General features: G+C 47.9%; 1 protein-coding gene across 2 annotated transcripts in view; it reads left to right on the top strand.

The window, feature by feature from the left end:
• Positions 1-6,323: 6,323 nt before the first annotated feature.
• The window catches only part of TMEM121 (transmembrane protein 121), a 186,925-nt gene continuing 172,550 nt past the window's right edge, over positions 6,324-20,698 (top strand). For both annotated transcript variants that reach the window (XM_048859984.2, XM_075131438.1), the window contains exon 1: positions 6,324-6,716. The gene's annotated coding sequence lies outside the window, so the exon portion shown is untranslated. The remainder of the gene's footprint in view (positions 6,717-20,698) is intronic.

Raw genomic sequence — 20,698 nt, 5'->3', positions numbered from 1 at the left:
CTCAGAGGGGGGTCTCTGCGACAGCACTCCCTGAAGCGACACAAGCTAACAGCCCAGTGCAGTGAAATAATTATATATTTCAATAAGGGTGTTTCAAAAAAACTGCAAACCCAGCTGAGTACATCATCTTCAAACTTCAAAAACCAAACTCTCCCTGGGAAACAAGCTGTTTCACAAAGTGACTGGAAGCCTCTGAAAAGAGGAGATTAAACCAGAAATGCCTCTTAATGTCAGAGAGAAGAATAGATGCATCCTGATTAAATACCGGGAAATAAAACCCACGAGGCCTGGCACAGTTGATCCAGCGGTGCCAAACACAGGAAGAGCCAGTGAAGGATTACCCCTGTGCACGAAGAATCCATTTCAGCAGGATATCACTGGGGACTTTTGCATACAAAAGCTGTGACACTGCCTGTCAGGAGAATGGAGTCACCAAAGTTGTCATCAGGGACTCATTTTCCAGGGACTCATCTCCAAGTGAGCCAGGGCTCTGGGGCTGCAGAATGTTGTGTGTGCTCCTGTTCTATGTGCTTTTTGGGTATATATCATGAGAATGTTCGTGATCCAGGACTTGGATCTTGTACCTCATGTTAATCTCATCATGGCGTATATACACCTCTACGCTACCCATGGGAGAAAAGCAAATGGTCTGGGGAATTCAGAAGGATGGATGCTTCTCTGAACCAATAGAGGCCCCAGTGAAACTACTACTAGCATTTGTTATTTGAATTGGGGTAGCACTAAAGGTCTCAGTCAGGACTGGGCCTCTGTTGTGCTAGGGGAGTGGCACAGTACAACAGAGGTATGTGTGTCTGTTACTGTACATCACAGGAGGGCAGGGGAGGGGAGCATGGAAAGGAGCAGGCAACAGACAGACATAGAGGGGAAGGAGAGAAGGGACAGGGAGATGGGGACAATAATATAATACTTGGTTCTTTGAAAGGGCCAATTTCACAAAGTTGAAAACAACTATTAGCCAAATCAGCCTGGATGAAGAATGGAAATGGAAATGTGAATAATAATCGGGAACTTTAAAAACATTTGACTAGATGCCCCAAAGCCATTAACCCACAATCGGGAAAGAAGGCTACATTGGTTCAAAAATCAGCCTGGCTTAGAGGGGAAGCAAAAGCAGCAATAATAAATAAATATATAACTAAATAAAATTAGGATAGAAGGAAAGTTGATAATTATGAATATAAATGAGAAGTTAGAAATTGTAGAAAATTGGTAAGGGAAGCAAAAGGACATAAGATAAGCCTGATGGCCAGAAGAGTTTAAGACAATAAGAAGGATTTTTAGGTATACTAGGAACAAAAGAATCCCTAGCAATGGTCCATTACTAGATGGAAATGACAGGATTGTCAACAATAATGCAGAAAATGCAGAGTGCTCAATAAATATTTCTGTTCTGTATTTGGGAAAAGACAGATGATGGTAAATATCAGATGATGATGAAATGCTTTCCACTTCCAACAGTAACTTAGAGGGATGTTTAAAAACAGCTACTAAAGTCAGACTTTTTAAATCATCAGGTCCAGATAACTTGCATCCAAGAGTTTTAAAACAGCTAGCTAAAGAGCTCTCTAGACTATTTATGCTGATTTTCAATAAGTCTTGGAAAACTGGCAAAATTCCAGAACACTGGAAGAAAGCTAATGTTGTTGTCCCAATATTTAAAAAAGGGTAAATGGGGATGACATGGATAATTATTGGCCTGTCAACCTGATACCAATCCTGGGCAAAATAATGGAATGGCTGATATGGGACTTAATAAAGAATTAAAAAATGGTAATATAGATTCATAGATTCTATGGCCTGCATAACTGAACCAGCATTGAGGGCAGGAGGCTCATCCTTAGCTCCTGGTTTAGGCCAGTAGCAAATTACTACCCCAAGGGGACTGTGCCTCAGAGGGGGGTCTCTGCGACAGCACTCCCTGAAGCGACACAAGCTAACAGCCCAGTGCAGTGAAATAATTATATATTTCAATAAGGGTGTTAGTTAAGATATTAAGGTCAGAAGGGACCATTATGATCATCTAGTCCAACCTCCTGCACAACTCTGGCCACAGAATCTCACCCACCCACTCCTGCAAAAAACCTCACCTATGCCTGAGGTACTGAAGACCTCAAATCGTGGTTTAAAGACATCAAGGAGCAGAGAATCCTCCAGCAAGTGACCCATGCCCCATGCTACAGAGGAAGGCGAAAAACCTCCAGGGCCTCTTCCAATCTGCCCTGGAGGAAAATTCCTTCCCGACCCCAAATATGGCGATCAGCTAAACTCTGGGCATATGGGCAAATCAGCAAGGGTTTATGGCAAAATAGATCATGTCAAACTAACTTGATTTTTTATGAGATTACAATTTTGTTTGATAAAGGTAATAGTGTTGATGTATATACTTAGACTTATGTAGGGCATTTGAGTTCATACCACAGGGTATTTTGATTACAAAACGAGAACTATACAAATTCAACATGAAACTCGTTAAATGAATTACAACTGGCTAACTGATAGAACCTAAAATGTAATGCTAAATGGGGAATCATTACGGAGAAGGTGTGAGGACCAGTTCTTGGCCCTATACTATTTAATACTTTTATCAATGGCATGGAAGAAAACATAAAATCATTCCTGACAATGTCTATGGATTGCACAGAGTTTGGAGGAGTGGTAAATAATTAAAAGGACAGGCCACTGGCACAGACAGATCTGGATTGCTTGATAAGCTAGGCGCAAGCAAACAATGTGTGTTTTAATACGTCTAAATGTAAAGTTATACATCTAGGAACAAAGCATGTCAGCCATATTTATAAGACGGAGTATTCTATCCACCGTGACCCAAGTGCTTTTGAGAGTCACTGCTTCCTAGGATAGTCACCTGAAAGTGAGCTCCCAAAAGGGCTAATGCACCCCCTGGCTCTAGAAACAGGGGAATCTGGAGTAGGAGTAGGGAGGTTCTATTATCTCTGCACTTGGCACCAGTGCGACCACTGTAGCTCACGAAAGCTTATGCTCAAATAAATTGGTTAGTCTCTAAGGTGCCACAAGTCCTCCTTTTCTTTTTGCGAATACAGAGTAACACGGCTGTTACTCTGAAACCTACAGGAATACTGTGTCCAGGGCTGGTGCCCACAATTCAAGAATGATGTTGAAACATAGGAAAGGATTCAGAGAAGAGCTATGAGAACAATTAGAGGATTGGAAAACCTGCCTTATAGTGAAAGACTTAAAGAGCTCAATGTATGCCACTTATCAAAGAGAAAGTTAAGTTGTGACCTGATCATAGTGTATAAGTTCCTATGTGGGAACAGAAATTTGATAATGGGCTCTTCAATTGAGTAGACAAGGTATAACAAGAACCAGGGGCTGGAGGCTGAAACTAGACAAATTCAGTCTGGAAATAAGACATCATTTTTTAACAATGTGGGTTATTAACCATGGAACAACTGACCGAGGCATGTGGTGGATTCCCCATCACTGGCAAAGTTTAAATCAAGACTAGATGTTTTTCTAAAAGCTCTGCTCTAGTTCAACGACATGTATTGGACTTGAAGCAGAAATTAATTCAGAAAAGTCCCATGGCCTTTGTTATGCAGAGGTCAGAGCAATGATCACAGTGGTCCCTTCTGGCCATAACAAGCTATGGGATGGCAAGGTATGGCAGGGAAGATGAGAGGGCATGTGTGTAGGGGATGCAGTGGGAGTAAAAAGGACCAGCGCTGGCACAGAGTGTAGGAGGGGAAAGGTGGAGTCTTTTAGCCATGTTAAAACGTTTAAAGGTGTCTAGATGGAAAGCTGTGAGCAGCTAGGCCTCCTCCAACGCCCATTGGAGTCAGTGAATATGTTCACCTTTCAGAGTAACAGCCGTGTTAGTCTGTATTCACAAAAAGAAAAGGAGGACTTGTGGCACCTTAGAGACTAACCAATTTATTTGAGCATGAGCTTTCGTGAGCTACAGCTCACTTCATCGGCTGCATACCGTGGAAACTGCAGCAGACATTATATACACACAGAGATCATGAAACAATACCTCCTCCCACTCCACTGTCCTGCTGGTAATAGCTTATCTAAAGTGATCATCAAGTTGGGCCATTTCCAGCACAAATCCAGGTTTTCTCACCCTCCGCCCCCCCACATACAAACTCACTCTCCTGCTGGTAATAGCCCATCCAAAGTGACAACTCTCTACACAATGTGTATGATAATCAGGAAATGGCCCACCTTGATTACCATGGGGGGGGGGACCTTTTGTAGGGGGATATAATTAAGGGATACTGGATACAATTAAGTTAGGCTTGAATAAAGACTGGGAGTGGATATGTCATTACACAAAGTAGAACTATTTCCCCATGTTTATTTCCCCCCCTACTGTTCCTCACATGTTCTTGTCAACTGCTGGAAATGGCCCACCTTGATTCTCACTACAAAAGGTTTCCCCGCCCCGCTCTCCTGCTGGTAATAGCTCACCTTACTTGATCACTCTTGTTACAGTGTGTATGGTAACACCCATTGTTTCATGTTCTCTGTGTATATAAATCTCCCCACTGTATTTTCCACTGCATGCATCCGATGAAGTGAGCTGTGGCTCACAAAAGCTTATGCTCAAATATAATTGTTAGTCTCTAAGGTGCCACGAGTACTTCTAGTCTGGAAAAGGGGATCATCCCAGCATGCCTGTCTCTGGGGAGGGAGTTCATCAGCATGTCCTGTGGGTCAGAGTTCAGGTTGCCACGGGGATGCCCCAGGTGAAGGAGCTGTGATGAAGTGGGACTGTTCTTAATGTTTCCTCTGAATACTGTAGGGGTGCCTCAGTTTCCCCTATGCATTTGTTAAGTCTCTAGGTGGTGGGATAAGGGAGTGTAATTGTTGCAGAGCAAAGGGCCAGTGTACATAAATGGCCAACACTCTGTCTCCTGGCAACTGATGGCCTGGGCCCTTCCCCCCCCCCACAAGGTGGTAGCTAAAGGGTTGGAGAACAAAGGAATCAGGTGACCTCCTGGCCCAGGAAAGGGACAAAGCCCAGAGGAGGAGGGGCTGGAGGATGAGTCAGTTTTGGGCTGGCTGGGGATGTGGAGTGAAGTGCAGACATGGTTATCTGGCTCACTGCCCCCCAAAATGGACCCAGCTGAGGGGTCCTGTTCTCTGTACCTACAAGCTCTGTTTTAGACTGTGTTCCTGTCATCTAATAAACCTCTGTTTTACTGGCTGGCTGAGAGTCACGTCTGACTGCAAAATTGGGGTGCAGGACCCCCAGGACCTCACCTGGGCAGACTCTCTGTGGGAAGCACAGGGAGGGGCAGAGGATGCTGAATGCCCTGAGGTCAAACCCAGGAAGGTGGAAGCCGTGTGACCTTCTTGCCCTGAAGACAGTGTGCTCACAGAGAGGAGACTTCACCAGAGTCCTGACTGGCTTCATAGGGAGCAGTTCCAGAGTCTCCGTGACAGTAGCTCTGTGACTCCTGGTGTTAAGGGAGGGGGTGAAAGGCAAGCAAAGGGGGAAGGGGTGGATTACCCCTGGATCTGGCAGTGGTGACTGGGTGCACCCACGGAAGAGCACAGGGCATTGCGTGGGCCATGCAAGTAAGTTCTCTGGGCCCCCATGGGTCAGTCCCCTCTCCAGGGGAGTGGTGCAGATGGCGAGGGAGGGAGATGGTGTCTTCTCCACATTTCAGCTCAGACAAGTGGCTCAGTGGCACAGCCCTGCCCTTGTCTGGGCTCCACAGGCCCACCCCGTGATGCAACAGGGACTAAGGGGCGCCGCTGAAAACAGCTGGAGCTCGGTTTGATTGGGACACAAGCCCACCGACCTCTGACCTGAACTGGCCCCATCTCTTGGGTCCCCCCGGGCTGGGTTTTGGCTCCCCCTGAGCTTTGTCCCGGCTGCAAAGTGAGCGTGACCCCCTTCACCCCCGCGCCAGTTTCCAAAGTGCCGAGCTCAGTTCTAAGAGCGGGACGTGCCCCAGGCAGCGGGCTGAGCCCATCTGGGGCCCTGTGCGGGAGGGACTCGAGCACGGGGCCACTGGGCACTTCAGGGCCCGCGAGCGAGGAAAACTTGAGGCAGGCGGAACGACAGCGGCCCAGCCGGCGCCTCGCTCTATGCTGCGGCCAGAGCCCAAGGAGGGCCCGGGGCCCACGCCCCTTGCGCCCCGGATCTGGGGGCTTTCCCCCGGCACGGAGCCCAGCTGGCGGCCCGACAGGCTGCTCCGCTCTCCGCTGCCTCCGACCGGCTTCCCCGGCCTGTGAGAGCAGCAGCCGCGGAGATCCCCCGTGCGCCCCCCCCCCTTCCCACCGCCCGCCCCCGCCTCGGCAGCAGCAGCTCCGCGCCCCCCGCCGTGCGTCCTGCCCAGGGCTGCCGGGACGCAGGGCGGTGGCGGGGGCGCAGGCTGAAGGCGCGGGCGATGCCGCCTGGCCCCGCACAGGAGCCCGCGGCCAATCGGCGGCGAGCGAAACGGAGCGCAGGGAGCGCTCGGGAGGCGGCGGGCGCCGGCCGGGCAGTGGCGAGCGGCGGGCTCTGAGCGAGGGGATTACGCCGCACGCTCTGCGCCCTGGGGACAGCGCCGGGGCCCCAGCGCGCCGGGGGTTAGCTCCGGCCCCGGGAGGAGCCAGCTCGGGGCCCCCGCCGCGCGAGCGCCGCGAGCATTCACTGCACGCAGGGAGGCGAGCAAAGCCCGGCAGCCGCCGCTGGATTCCAGCCGCTGGACAGCTCCCAGGTAGGAGAGGGGGCAAGCGCTCCGCCGCGCTGGTTCGGGGGCGCCGGGGGCTGGCCGCCCTCCCGCGGCTCTGCCTGACTCCCTGGCATGGAGCAGAGCCGGGCTCCGAGCCCTGCTCCGGCGCAGAGGCATTGCTGGCCGGAGCCTTTTCCCGGTGGGGGAGGGACTCAGACCCGGCCGAAGGGAGGATGGGGGCGTGGGGTGTCAATAGGGTCCCCCTGCCGCCTCCTGTGGAGCTGCTCGGACAGCGAGCACTAGTTGAAGTGTGGCTCGGGCTGCCACCTCCCACAGGGCAGCTCCCTCTTCCCCAGGCACTCGCTCGGCGGGCGAAGGCAGGGGCTCCCCGCGGGTGGCAGGCATGCCAGTCGGAGGGCTGCACCCGTCCGGTGCCCAGCCTGAGTGACTCGTGGGCAGCTGCGGGAGGGAGCCTGGCTTTCCCTGAACTGTACATGGAGGGGGAAGCTACAGCTCCTCCCAGACAAGCTCCGTGTTATGGGAGAGCCGGACTCCCTAGATCTTTCCCGGCACCCCATGGCAGGGAAGGGGTGGCATCGATCAACATAACCATGGGCACCCTGATTGCCGAGTGAGGAGGCAACTGGCCACGAAACCCCACCAACGTGCATTAGCCAGTGCCCGAGCTTCAGTCTCCCGCCCACCTGACACCACTGCCCCTCTCTGCCTCCCCCAGCTATTTGTTACAGACAGCTGCATCCCTGCAAGCAGGCAGCAAAGTTACAGCCACTCCTGCCCGAGACTTCAGTGGGTAGAACTCCAGGGGCTCTTCCCTTCCCGCTTGGGGAGGAAGCTGGGTTGTCCCGCGGCTCCCTGGAGCGGAGCTGTGCTCTGGCAGGACTCTGGCTCTGTGAGGCTTGTTGTGTGTATCAGGATGGCTCTTCATGCTGGCATGGTGCCCCAGGGGCTATACCAGTGAAAAGGGACAGGAGGGATCAGCAAGGAACTGTCCATCACTTGCTCCCTTTCGCCTTGGGGACTTAAGCCCCTATGTAATGTCCCACTGTAGCTGTCTCCTGCCTGAGAGAGGCAGATTGTTAGAGGACCGAGGAAGGTGCTAAATATTATGGGGAAAACAAGAAGGCAAAAACATGTCCCCTTCTGTCTCCTGCCTTGAACAGTGGATATCACTCCCTCTGGGAAGCTCACCGTACAGGCCCATGCTGGCAACAGGCTCCTGCCCACATTTAGTGCCCACATCTACCCTCCCGTTGGAGGAGACAGGCGTGGAGGTTGACAGTCCTACTTTCCTCTTCTATAACATGGAGGAGGGAGAACCAGCTCTCATTCTTTTGGCAGGACCTCCCAGCCCTGCTCAGTATGTCTGGGCTCCATCTATCTGTGCTATCGTCATGTCCACAAGGTCTGCCCTCAGCTCAGATATGGCTGATCTTCACAATGTTGAGCATCAGCTTTCACCCACAGCACCTACTGTCTAAGTTTTTAGCAGAGTCCCTGCCCCCTTTGTGACATCACCATGCACATTCTCCCTGCTCTGGCTGTCAGGTGCAGAGCTGCTGCGGGGTAATGTGCATGAGGGAGAATGTAAGTCTCTCAGAGAAACACACACAGCAAAATCTTCCAAAAAATCCCCCCGCCAGAGCCTTCAGGGCCACAAAAATCAGGGTGTACAAAAATTAAAATCAGTGTGGATCCTGCGATTTTAGGGTCTGGCCATGATTTTTGCTGCATCTTATAACAGTTTGAATTGAATAGAAAATGGGTTTCTTTCTTGTTCCCATTGCAAGGATGCAGCCGTCACAGTGGAAACAGATGTTCGGCTGCCTGCTTAACCCAGTTTTACAGAAAACCGCCTCCAGCCAAACAATAGCTGCGGTAGAGATGGGAACTCAAACCCTGCCCCATCCACCTCATCTCAAAAAGCCAAGAGAGACACCCCTTACTCCATAGCAATGATTGTGCTGGAGCTCTAAGCTTGGATGCAGGAGATCTGTCACCAGTTCCCAGCTCTGCTATAGACTAGCTGTGTAAAGTTGATTGAATTTAGGAGCTTAAACACCTTTGAGGAGCTGGGCCTTTGGTCCCTGGATGTAACAAAGAGGTGGAACTTTTCTCCCTCACAGGAGTTTTTTGAGAATAAATCCCTGCAGCCCTGGGAGATGCCCAGATGCTATGTTGAAGGGTTCTGTACTAGCACCTAGCTACAGAGATGTAATATTTTCTGTTCCTGGTTTCCTAGTTAAATATGTAGGTTGATATATTATTACTGTGACTGTGCAATGTGCACCATAAATTGTACAGGTGTCCAATGCAGCTGTGTTAATATTCCCGCTAGTTTCTTCTTTGTTATTTATATCATAGCAGTAATATTTATATTATGTTATAATTATAGCCTAAAGGCTCCAACTCAGATCCAGGTTCTGTTGTGCTAGGCACTGTATACACCCCTACCGAAAGGAGATCCTGCCCTGAAGAGTTTACTGTCTAAACAGACCTGACAGACAGGGGTGGGAGAAGAAACAGAGCCTCAGGGAAATGAAGTGATTAATCTGAGGTTCTAGATCAGGTACTACAGGATAGACCCTAAGTCCACTGATTCCTGGTTGTCCAGCGGCTTCTAGTCATCGGAATGACTTAATGGAGTGAGATGGAATATAAGGAGGAATAGTGGGATATAATCAAGCAGAAAATTAGTGGGGCTGAGCACCAGGAAAAGGTCTCTAATGCTGAGGTTGTTTACACTGTGGTACAGCCTCCCAAGCAAAGTGGTGGAAATTCCTCAGTTTGAAATCCTTCTTAAATAGACTGGGCTAAGCAGTCCCAAGTACAGTCCAGCCCTGCCTCCCCGGAGGATGGGCTGGAGACAGGGAAGGGACAAGCTACTGCTTTCTCAGCTCTGGTTTACATGATAATTGTGCAAGGATAACATTTCCAGATGGGGAATAGTCTGGGCTTGATTTTCCTCTCACATTGGTGTGATTCCATTCATATCACTGGGATTACTCCCAGTGTATGCTGATGGAAAGGAGAGCAGGATGAGGCCCTGAAGTGTCTGTTATCACCTGGAACCACTTAAATCCTACCTTTTGTATTTAATAAAATCACTTTTTACTTATTAATTAACCCAGAGTATGTATTAATACTTGGGAAGGGGGGCAAACAGCTGTGCATATCTCTGTCAGTTTTCAGAGTAGCAGCCGTGTTAGTCTGTATTCGCAAAAAGAAAAGGAATACTTGTGGCACCTTAGAGACGAACAAATTTATTTGAGCATAAGCTTTCGTGAGCTACATCCGATGAAGTGAGCTGTAGCTCACGAAAGCTTATGCTCAAATAAATTTGTTAGTCTCTAAGGTGCCACAAGTCCTCCTTTACTCTCTGTCAGTGTTATCGAGGGCAAACAATTTATGAGTTTACCCTGTATAAGATTTATACAGGGTAAAACAGATTTATTTGGGGTTTGGACTCCATTGGAAACTGGGCATCTGGGTGTTGGAGACAGGAACACTTGTTAAGCTGTTTTCAGTTGAGCCTGCAAGCTTTTGGGGGATGTGGTTCAGACTTCGGTCTGGGTTTGTAGCAGGCGAGCGGGTCTGGCTGAAACACGGCAAGGTACTGGAGTTCCAAGCTGGCAGGGAAAACAGGTTAGAAGTAGTCTCAGCACATCAGTTGGCAGTTCCCAAGGGGTTTTCTGTGATCCAACCCGTCACAGACATGGTACTTATACAAGGCGCTCACATTATTTTTCACACCAAGAAAAGAAACTTTTTTGAGGGGGAGGAGTTGAGAGAGAATCCTACACAAAAAGCATTTCCCACAGCCTGCCCTATGCTGGATCCCCCAGATCTCCATCTTCAGCTAACAGCTTCCTTTCCCAAACACCCAGGATTCATTTCTCCACAAAGCCTGCAGTGAACTCAGACTTGGGCACCATGCCATCAAACAATGCTGCTGGGGAAGGGATTGTTTGCCCGAAATCTCTTGCTTCAGGGTCAGGTAGGAGGACAAAACTGGCTTCTTGGGAAACACAAATATCTTGGATAATTAGACAAGATGGCAGGGAAAACGAGGAGAAACAGATAAACCCAACTAGACTTGTCTTGGTTCCATAAATCTGAACACTTTCCCTCTTCCATTGTTTTTTATTGTTTTCTGCAACTGAAAACCACTCACAATAGTTTTGCTCCAAGGCGATTAAATTGCCAAATGTGCCTCCTAGCAACTCTCTGGAGAGATCCATATTTACATACAAGGTGTACTATCAAAGCAACGGCAGATAATTGAGGAGAAGGCACAGCAAGTAAATACAGATGGCTCCCGTTCAGCTGGACCTCTTCATGCCATTGCTATCAAGCACAAAGCCAGCACCCCTCATTCCTGGCACCTGTGAAGCAGAGAGACTTAGAACCTTGATATGGGAACGCCTGAGATGTTTGTGTGCCCCTCTGGAGAGAGGGCGATCAAGCCTGGATTCCGGCCCATCACGGTGTGTGTGGAGAATACAAAAGAATCCTTTGAATGAGAAGGAAAGCTGGAGAATTAAAGAGAAAACTCTTTGCTCATAAAGGCAGCCTACAAAAAGTGCTGAGGTATGCCCCTACACACACACACACAGCTTTGTGAAGAGCTAAGGCTAGAGAAGTCAAGGCTGCCTGGGAAGTGGAAGGGGCACTGACAGAGAGATATGCACAGCTGTTTCCCCCCCCCAAGGTATTAATACATACTCTGGGTTAATTAATAAGTAAAAAGTGATTTTATTAAATACAAAAGGTAGGATTTAAGTGGTTCCAGGTGATAACAGACAGAACAAAGTGGATTACCAAGCAAAATAAAATAAAACACGCAAGTCTAAACTTAATACAGTAAGAAGCTGAACACAGATAAAATCTCACCATCAGATATGTAAAATAAGCCTCTTTTACAGACTAGTCTCCTTCTAGTCTGGGTTCAGCAGTCACTCCCCCACTCCCACCTCCTGGTGGTTACTGTCCTTTGTTCCAGTTTCTTTCAGGTATCCTTTGGGGTGGAGAAGCTATCTCTTGAGCCAGCTGAAGACAAAATGGAGGGGTCTCCCAGGGATTTAAATAGACTTTCTTTTGTACGTGGACACCCCTCCCTCCCCCTGTGTAGAATCCCAGCTACAAGATGGAGTTTTGGAGTCACATGGGCAAGTCACATGTCCATGTATGACTCAGAACTTACAGGTAGCAGCCATTGTTCACATGCTACCTTGAACATCCTCAGGTAGACTTCTTATGTGGATTGGAGCCTTCCAAGATCCGTTGTCCGTTAAGTGTTTCTTGACTGGGCACTTAATTTGCAAATTCCCTTCTAAAGAAGCTGCCCAAATGCCTTACTAAGGCTACTTAAAATCAAACAAGTACACAGCCAATATTCATAACTTTGAATACAAAAATGACACATGCATACAGATAGAATGAATATGTTCAGTTGATCATAACCTTTGCAGAGATATGTTACATGGCATATGTAGCATAAAACATATTCCAGTTATGTCATATATACATTCATAAGCGTATTTCCATAAAGCATTATGGGGTGCAGCATCACACTGCAAAGGGGAGATTGCAGTCCTTTCTTTTTCCCACTCCCAGCACCTGCATATCTGCCATTGCAGCTCTCCATGTGCCTACGCTGTGGGAGGAGCTATTCCAGAATGAGCCACATCCCATCAATCTGGGACTGGAAATTGCCACAGAGCACCCCCAAAATCTGCCTGTGCCAAGTGGAGAGTTCCCTCCCACACCAAACCTTCCAGTAATGCTAGCCCTGGAAAGGGTGTCAGTGGAATGGGAGGAGCTGACTACGGAGCTCTGCACCCCCATGGCAGAGGCAGGTTAATTCAGGTGGGCAGCAGTAGATCAGGCTGAGGTGGAGGGAAAAGGAATATATCACGATACCAGCTCTGGACAGCCACAGAGCCGGCACTTGGATTTGGGGAGTGATATTTATGTGGTGGGGCTGGTCTATGTGCTGTGCTGGTTCTTCTCTCCCAGTGCCGCTGGATAAGAGTAGTCCCTACAGAAACCTGAATGGGTGTAAACTGCTGGAGAGCTGTCTCCATCTTCCAGTCACATCAAACACTCTGGTATCCAGCCCTGTGGCTGTTGAAAGCTGCTCTGCCTCCCTCAGGGGCTGGGGGCAGTCAGACACAACATCTCGGTGCGGAGGGAGGGGGGGAGAGAAGCAAGTCACCGGCAGCCTCCTCGACACTGCCCTTGAAGACTCATGTGGAGCATAAGGCACCTGTATCTGTCTGGTGTCGCCCAGATTGTAACAGCTAGAGACTGGTGCATCTGTGATGCAAGAAAAAGGACCACAGTCAGCCTCAGCATAGACAGGTACAACTGCTAGTGGAAGCCATTCATCCATGTCAGCTTACAGTGGGAGTGACTCTGGGGAAGCTAGAGGAGGAACCCACAGCGGGGCTCAAGAATGTGGGGGGCTGTGAGTTAATGTAGCACATCTGCCTGTCCCCCTACATGCTGTGCCTCATGCAGTGCAGAAGGAAGGAGTGGGCTGAGCCTATGGCTGGCTGCTGAGGGAGTCGGAGGGAAGCAAGAGGAGGGCTCTGTGGGCAGGGCAGGAATGAGGCATTCTCTGGGTCTGAAGTAGGGTTGGGCCTTCTCTTTTCCCTGAATTTCAAACCCAACCTAACCTATCAGGTATAAGTATCCTTGGGCCCTTGTTCCACTGAGGAGAGGGAGGGACAGAAACGAACTCATATATACTACAAATATGTTAGGCAATATGCTCCATATCTAGCCAACCCTCCCTTCCCATGAAGAACCCAGACATTCATCCTCCTAACCGTGACCCACCTACCCATTATACAAACTAGCCTATGAACTGCTAAACATCCTGTGTATATGGGGCTCAAGGCTCCGCCAGACCTCCTTCCACTTCAGCGAAAGATTGCAGCATCCACCACCTAGCTTTACATGTACTTCCATCCTAGACACCGTGAGCCATTCACACCAACTGTCCAAATTAGACACTGTTGTATACTGTTGGAGATCAACAAATTGTTATATAGTAGTGCCACCTATACTTAAGGTTCGTCCCATTATAAGCCCTTGTTTTCAGTTACTTATACCTGGCCAGTCTTTAACTGCTTGGGCTGAAATTTTCCATGCCAGGTGTCTACCTCAGGCTGACTTTTTTGTATGTGTGAACATTTCAGCCTAAATGGTTCAACCATTTCCAAGAACAAGATTTGGGTAAAATATGTTGTTTTGCCCTTGTTAAAAAAAATAATCATTGGTGCTATCAGTTCCTCGATTAGCTCAAGTGGCAGAGGTCTGTCCAATGGATCTAAAGGTTCCATTACTGCTGATGAACCATGTGGGTATCAATATGATTCCTCAAAAAGAAAAGGAGTACTTGTGGCACTTTAGCGACTAACAAAATTTATAAATTGGTTAGTCTCTAAAGTGCCACAAGTACTCCTTTTCTTTTTGAGGATACAGACTAACACGGCTGCTACTCTGAAATATGATTTCTCAGGACAGAGTTCCTCATTTTTCAATTTGCTTTAAAAACCTAGTCTCTCTCTCTCTCTCTCTCTCTCATGCAAAACTCTCTTAAAAGAACATTAAAGTTGCAAAGCCAAGCTTGCAAAAGTTAGGAAATACCAGAATTAAGGTTACCTGTGCTTCCTTAATATGCCTCCCCCTCCCACATGTGTATGCATTAGGATACCATCTTTAATTACATGATCAAATACTATTTTTTCCACAGGACCCTGCCTTGTTCAGAGCACAGAACAGAGGGTGCTCACTGAGTGAGCCACTGTTCAATATTTTGTGTTTGCATTAGAATAATAGAATCAGAGAATATCGGGGTTGGAAGAGACCTCAGGAGGTCATCTAGTCCAATCCCCTGCTCAAAGCAGGGCCAACCCCAACTAAATTATCCCAGCCAGGGCTTTGTCAATCTGGACCTTCAAAACCTGTAAGGATGGAGATTCCACCATCTCCCTAGTGCTTCACTATTCCAGTGCTTCACCACCCTCCTGGTGAAATAGTTTTTCCTAATATCCAACCTAGACCTCCCCTACTGCAATTTGAGACCATTACTCCTTGTTTTGTCATCTGCTACCACTGAGAACAATCTAGCTCCATCCTCTTTGGAACTCCCCTTCAGATAGTTGAAGGCTGCTATAAAATCCCTCCTTGCTCTTCTCTTCTGCAGACTAAACAATTCCAGTTCCCTCAGCCTCTCCTCATAAGTCATGTGCCCCAGCCCCCTAATAATTTTCATTGCCCTCCACTGGACTCTCTTCAATTGGAGATAGATAGCTTTCTCCCTTAATTGGCTCTGAGACAGGCAGGTCAGTGACCTGCTGCTATCCTTTCTCTGCTCCATAGATTTCAAGAGTATGTGATTGGCCCCCATTAGCCCTCAGTGGCTGTGACTGGAGTGGGGGGAGCATGCCAATGACTGGATTAGAGAAGGCCCAGTGTCCATGACTCTGCAATGGGAGTGAAAGGGTTGTCTAGAATTCATAATCGGTACGGGGCAAGAGGTCACCTAAGTTATTACAGAGCAGGGAGGGTCCAGGAGGAAGTGCATAGAGTTATTGGAGGGGTCTACAGTGAGAACCAGGCTTCCCCTTTGCCTAAAGGTGCTTTGGGGAAGCTCTTCTGCAGCTAGGGCACATTCCCTGCCTTAGGCAGCAGCTGCTTCCTCTGGGTTCTCTTATCATAGAATATCAGGGTTGGAAGGGACCTCAGGAGGTCATCTAGTCCAACCCCCTGCTCAAAGCAGGACCAATCCTTTTTGCCCCAGATCCCTAAATGGCCCCCTCAAGGGCTGAACTCACAACTCTGGGTTTAGCAGGCCAATGCTCAAACCACTGAGCTATCCCCTCACCCTGATCTTGCATTAGATCCTTTCCATAATCCAGCTGAGACTATAACTTGCAGGGAGCCCCCACTGGGGGTTTCAATGTCCTTCAGGCACTTCCTTCTCCTGTGGAGCTTCTAATTTTTTGTGCAATGGAGCTACTGCTGTCAAGGGCTGGCAAGCTGCAGCAGTGTGCAGGTTGAGCACTTCATTTCCCGCAGAGACACAGAAGAGAGCCCGTATACTCCCTGAGCCACAGCTGCTAAGCCCACAGAGTTTACAAATGCTGCAGGCAACACCAAGGAGGTGATAAACTCCACAGGATTAATGGGAAGCTGCCTTGCAGAGAGCTCTCAGAAATTCATATCAGCACATCAAATGACTGAAAATTCCCACCTGGCCTTAATAAAAATATGCAGCAGTTCTCATCAAGGACTAATGTATAAAACAAAGCGGATTGTTTCAGTCCAAGCCATTTTGAGGTCGGAGTTTACAAAACTAACTAAATAAAAATTGCAGACTTATTGTGAGCAACACCTCAGTGAGAGTCTCAGATCCCCAGACTGCCTTGTTTGATTAATCTCAAGCATTCTAAAAAGAAATTTAAATAAAATCTTCTCCAGCTAGAGACCACAGATGAAAGACGAAATGGCAGAAAGGAGCTTTGTAGAGAAAGTTAGACAGGGAGGTGGTAGAGTGTCAAAATCAGTCCGATAATGGGAAGCAAGTCACTACAGCTCCATAATAGTACCTTTCATCTTGAAGGATCCAAAGTGCTATTCAGACTACACATACACAGCAGAGCTGGGGAATAATTCACAATGGCTAAATTTATCTAATGAAATTAGTCTCTTTTCCGGTGGCAGAATAACCATAAAACACATCACCATTTTTTTAATGTATTCATCATTTGAAATCATTCAATGAATATTGTTTGGAATCTTTTACTCTGTGAATTTATGATGGGTATTCCAAACCTGAGCTGTGTTGCTCTGTGATGACTGGCCTGAAAAGTCACATGGCATTGTTCTGTACCTGGATTGGATGAATGCTTGTTTACCACCATTATTTGTGCACATGGCCCTGAAATGTGCTGATTAGGCCAAAACTTGACATACTTACTTAGCCCTTTCTCAGGCCAAACTCCCACTGAGAACAGCCAGAGGAGTAAGCTCTTCAAGAACTGACCCTCTGTGCCAGCAAACCACAGGGACTTGACTACAAAAGGGGCACTGCTCAGCCAAAGGCAGTGAATTGGACGGTTCAGTTGACTGTGTGTGGCCCATAGCATTGTTCAGCCTGCTCAAGACTCATGGGATCAGTCATAAAGCTCCATGAAGCAGGACAGCTAATCAGCAGCCAGCTAATCAGCAGCCAGCCCCTCTCACTCTGGTGCTAAGAAGCTGAGTGTGAGGCTGGCATGGTCAATGTTGTTTTTATGTTGGGGGGTATTTGTCTGAGTCTCTCCCAGGAATCTCTCTAGCTCTTCCCTCTCCAGCCTGGCTGTCCTGCTGGCCAGGGGGCTAGACCCAGGTCTCTCCACACATCACTGCAGCACGAGACAGCTCCAGGTACTGCTGTAATTAAGCCCCCTGGTTCTGTCACAGGTCTAGCCCTTGATGGTCAGCAGGGCAAAACTAAGCTTAGCTTCCACAAGGCCAGGATTTCACTCTCATTCTCTACAGCACGCCCAGGCATGGGGGCTCACTCTGGGTAAGGTGCAGCTGGAGTGGAATCACTGGAGCTGTCAGCACATTAAATCCAGTATTTCAGGGTTACTAAACATGTTTATGATACCCAGACAGGCTTTTAATTAAATTAAATTAAAATTAAAAATAATATTTGTTACAAATGTTGCCCCTTCTACGGCTAGTGAACCCTTCCTGAACTGATCCTAGTTCCCACTCAGTGTATTCAGCAGCGCTCATTATCTTCAAATGGATTAATTTATTTGAACAATTTTCTGCCAGTGGATATTGTGTGGACTGGTTATTTAGACCATTCACTATTCCAGCGGTTCTCAAACTGTGGGTTGGGACCTCAAAGTGGGTCACAAACCCATTTTATTGGGGTCACCAGGGCTGGCTTAGACTTGCTGGGGCCTGGGGCTGAAGCCTGAGTCCCACTGCCCGAGGCCAAAGCCGAAGCCTGAGGGTTTTAGTACTAGGCAGCACGGCTCAGGTTACAGGACCCCTGCCTGGGGCTGAAGCCCTGGGGCTTTGGCTTTGGCCCCCCATCCAGGGCGGTAGGGCTCAAGCTTTGGCTTTGCCCCCCCTCCACCTGTCCAAGGCAGTGAGGCTCAGGCAGGCTCACACTTTGGTCCCCCTTCCTGGGGTCATAGAGTAATTTTTGTTGTCAGAAGGGAGGCATGGTGCAATCAAGTCCTGAGAACCTCTGCACTGTTCATTATTCCTTCTGTGCGGTAAACTGACTACGTCACATGGGATTGCTTCTGCCTCCTGATTGGCTGACTGAAACTTCTGAAACATGAGGCTAATGAGATGGGTGAGGGAACACAGGTGCATTGTGCGTTTCTGAGTGTGTCTGTATATGTGTGACTGATTGTCAATGTGCATGACTGGCAGGCAAGCAGGGAATGAGAGGGCTGCGGAAGAAGATTGATGTATAAGAGCATGTTTGATAAGATGTGCCTAGGGTGACCAGATAGCAAGTGTAAAAAATCAGGACAGGGGGTTGGGGGGGCAATAGGCGCCTATATAAGAAAAAGCCTCCAAAATCGGGACTGTCCCTATAAAATCAGGACATCTGGTCACCCTAGATGTGCCTGTGGGTGTTACTATGTGTGTCTTTCAGTCTGTATCTGTGTATGTCTTTGTGTGCAGATGTCAGATGAGCAAGGGCTGTGAATGGTGCCTGTGAGGGAGTGATTGTGAGTGAGGGCAGTGGGATTTGTGTTTGTGTGTGTGTGTGTGTGTGTGTGACTTTGTATAGGCTGGAGGATGCTTGTGTGAGCGTGCACCACTGGGACATGAAATCCTGAAACTACGATCCTACGAGGTAGGCAGGGATGTTACATTAAATGTTTATAGCAGCTCCTCACTTTCCGTCTAGACACAGCCATAAATGAAGGAAAGGGCTGTTAGCACGGAATCTAACTACTGAAACCAGCCCTGGAGATCTGAGCGGCCTTTTCAAGGAATTGGGAGGCTTGGGAGATTCCTTGTTATTAATATAATAATATCTAGGCTACAAACACACGACAGCTACTGCCCAGATGGGGCCCCACTTACAGTGTGGCTACCACTGGCAGTTTAGACTGGACATTAACTGGGTGCTCTCACCAAGCCTTGGTTATAATTAAGCCTTGCTTGGTTACAAGACACCGTTAAGGCCCTGCCTACTCTACATATGGCAATGAAGACAGCTGTGTTGTAACTTGTGTTTGCAGTTATGAACAGGCTTTAAATGATGGTGCATGGACACAAGTGAGAGGCAAGAAGCAGATTCCCTCTCCCTAAGTCCCTCCACCCCCAAGGACTGTGCTCAGCATGGCTTCCCAGAGAAACATATTGCTCCTGCTGGAAGCTCTGGTAGGGGACTGCCATGCAAGGTCCACGGCATATTCACGCCCTGCTTACTAGTGCCAAGCGCACTTTCAGACAAAGAATCCTGACCCTTTAGTGTGTAGGTGGGGGAACCTCCACCATCACAGACACAAGCTGCGGTGTGTGTGTCACGCACTGTTCTGTGGGGAGGGACGTGCAGAGGGCTGTGGGGAGAGCTGAGTGGGAATTTTCTGTCAAAATGATTGCTGTCAGGAACACGCAGTCTCTGCAGAATCAAGATTTTCAAGTTTGCTGGTATTTTTAAATTTTCCCTTGGGGCAGTGGAAATGAAATATTCCAGCCCGATTCAAAGCTTGTCAGTTTGTTGAACTGAACTGAAACATTTGATTTACAGTCAGTTTAACATAAGCTGCATCTACCTGTGGTGAAACAGTGCCTCATGGGAGTTGTGGTTTGGGTGCTTCAATGGGCTAGAAAGGAGATGTATGCCAGACCGAAGGCCCAGCCCATAGGGGAGAACCAGAACTCCCATGATGCACCGTGGCAGCTCAGGCAGGCACTAATTGTCACCCCTACACACAGGGGGAGTGGGTACGGCAGGGGGAGTTCAAAAATTAAAACAGACAAAAATACAATATCATCTATTTTAGAAAGGCTCATTATTTGCAGGGGGGTGAGGTGGGGGGGGGGGGTCCTGATTTGTGCTTTTTGGCAATACTACATTTAGACAATTCAAAATTATCTTATTTTTGGAAATTTCTGTTCCACCAAAAATGTCAGTAATTCAACTTTTTGTCCCAATGTGTGAATTCCTTTGAAATGTCAGAATTTCCCACAGCTCAACTCCGGTGAGGTTCCAGTGGGAATCAGAGTGAGATAGTTCTACCAGCTCCTTTCACAATGGTCTTTAAGGAATCTCCAAATGAGAACTGTTAGAGTTCTCTTGGGAAATGCACCTCTGACATCTTTGTGGCCTCCTCGAATGCATGCCAATTTGGCCTCAGGCTTCTAGTCATCACCTTTCTCAGGGCAGAGCCCTGCAACTTTCCCCTTCTAGACTTGGGCCTTACGCTGCAGACTGCAATTCAGTATGATTCATTCAGCAGTCTGAGTTTGGTTCATAGATTCCAAGGACAGAAGGGACCATTGTGATGATCTAAACTGACCCTCTGTATAACATAGGCCAGAGAACTGCCCCACAATAATTTCTAGAGCAGATCTGTTAGAAAAATGTCCAATCTTGATTTAAAAATGGTCAGTGGTAGAGAATTCACCACAACCCTTGATAAAGTGTTCCAATGGTTAATTATTCTCACTTTTATAAAATTTACACCTTATTTCTAGTTTGAAATAGTCTAGCTTCAACTTCCAGGCATGAGATCATATTATATGTTTGTATGTATTTGTTATACATTTGTTCCCCTTGTTGATACTTACAGACATTGATCAAGTCATCCTTTACCCTTCTCTTTGTTTATACATTTATAAATAGATTGAGCTCCTTGAGTCTATCACTATCAGGCAGGTTTTCTAATCCTTTAATCATTTTCATGGCTCTTCTCTGAAATCTCCAATTTATCAAGCTCCTTCTTGAATTGTGGGCATCAGAATTG

This window comes from Caretta caretta, chromosome 8 (assembly GCF_965140235.1).
Source record: "Caretta caretta isolate rCarCar2 chromosome 8, rCarCar1.hap1, whole genome shotgun sequence".
Lineage (NCBI taxonomy): Eukaryota > Metazoa > Chordata > Testudines > Cheloniidae > Caretta > Caretta caretta.
This window is presented reverse-complemented; position numbering and strand designations above follow the sequence as displayed.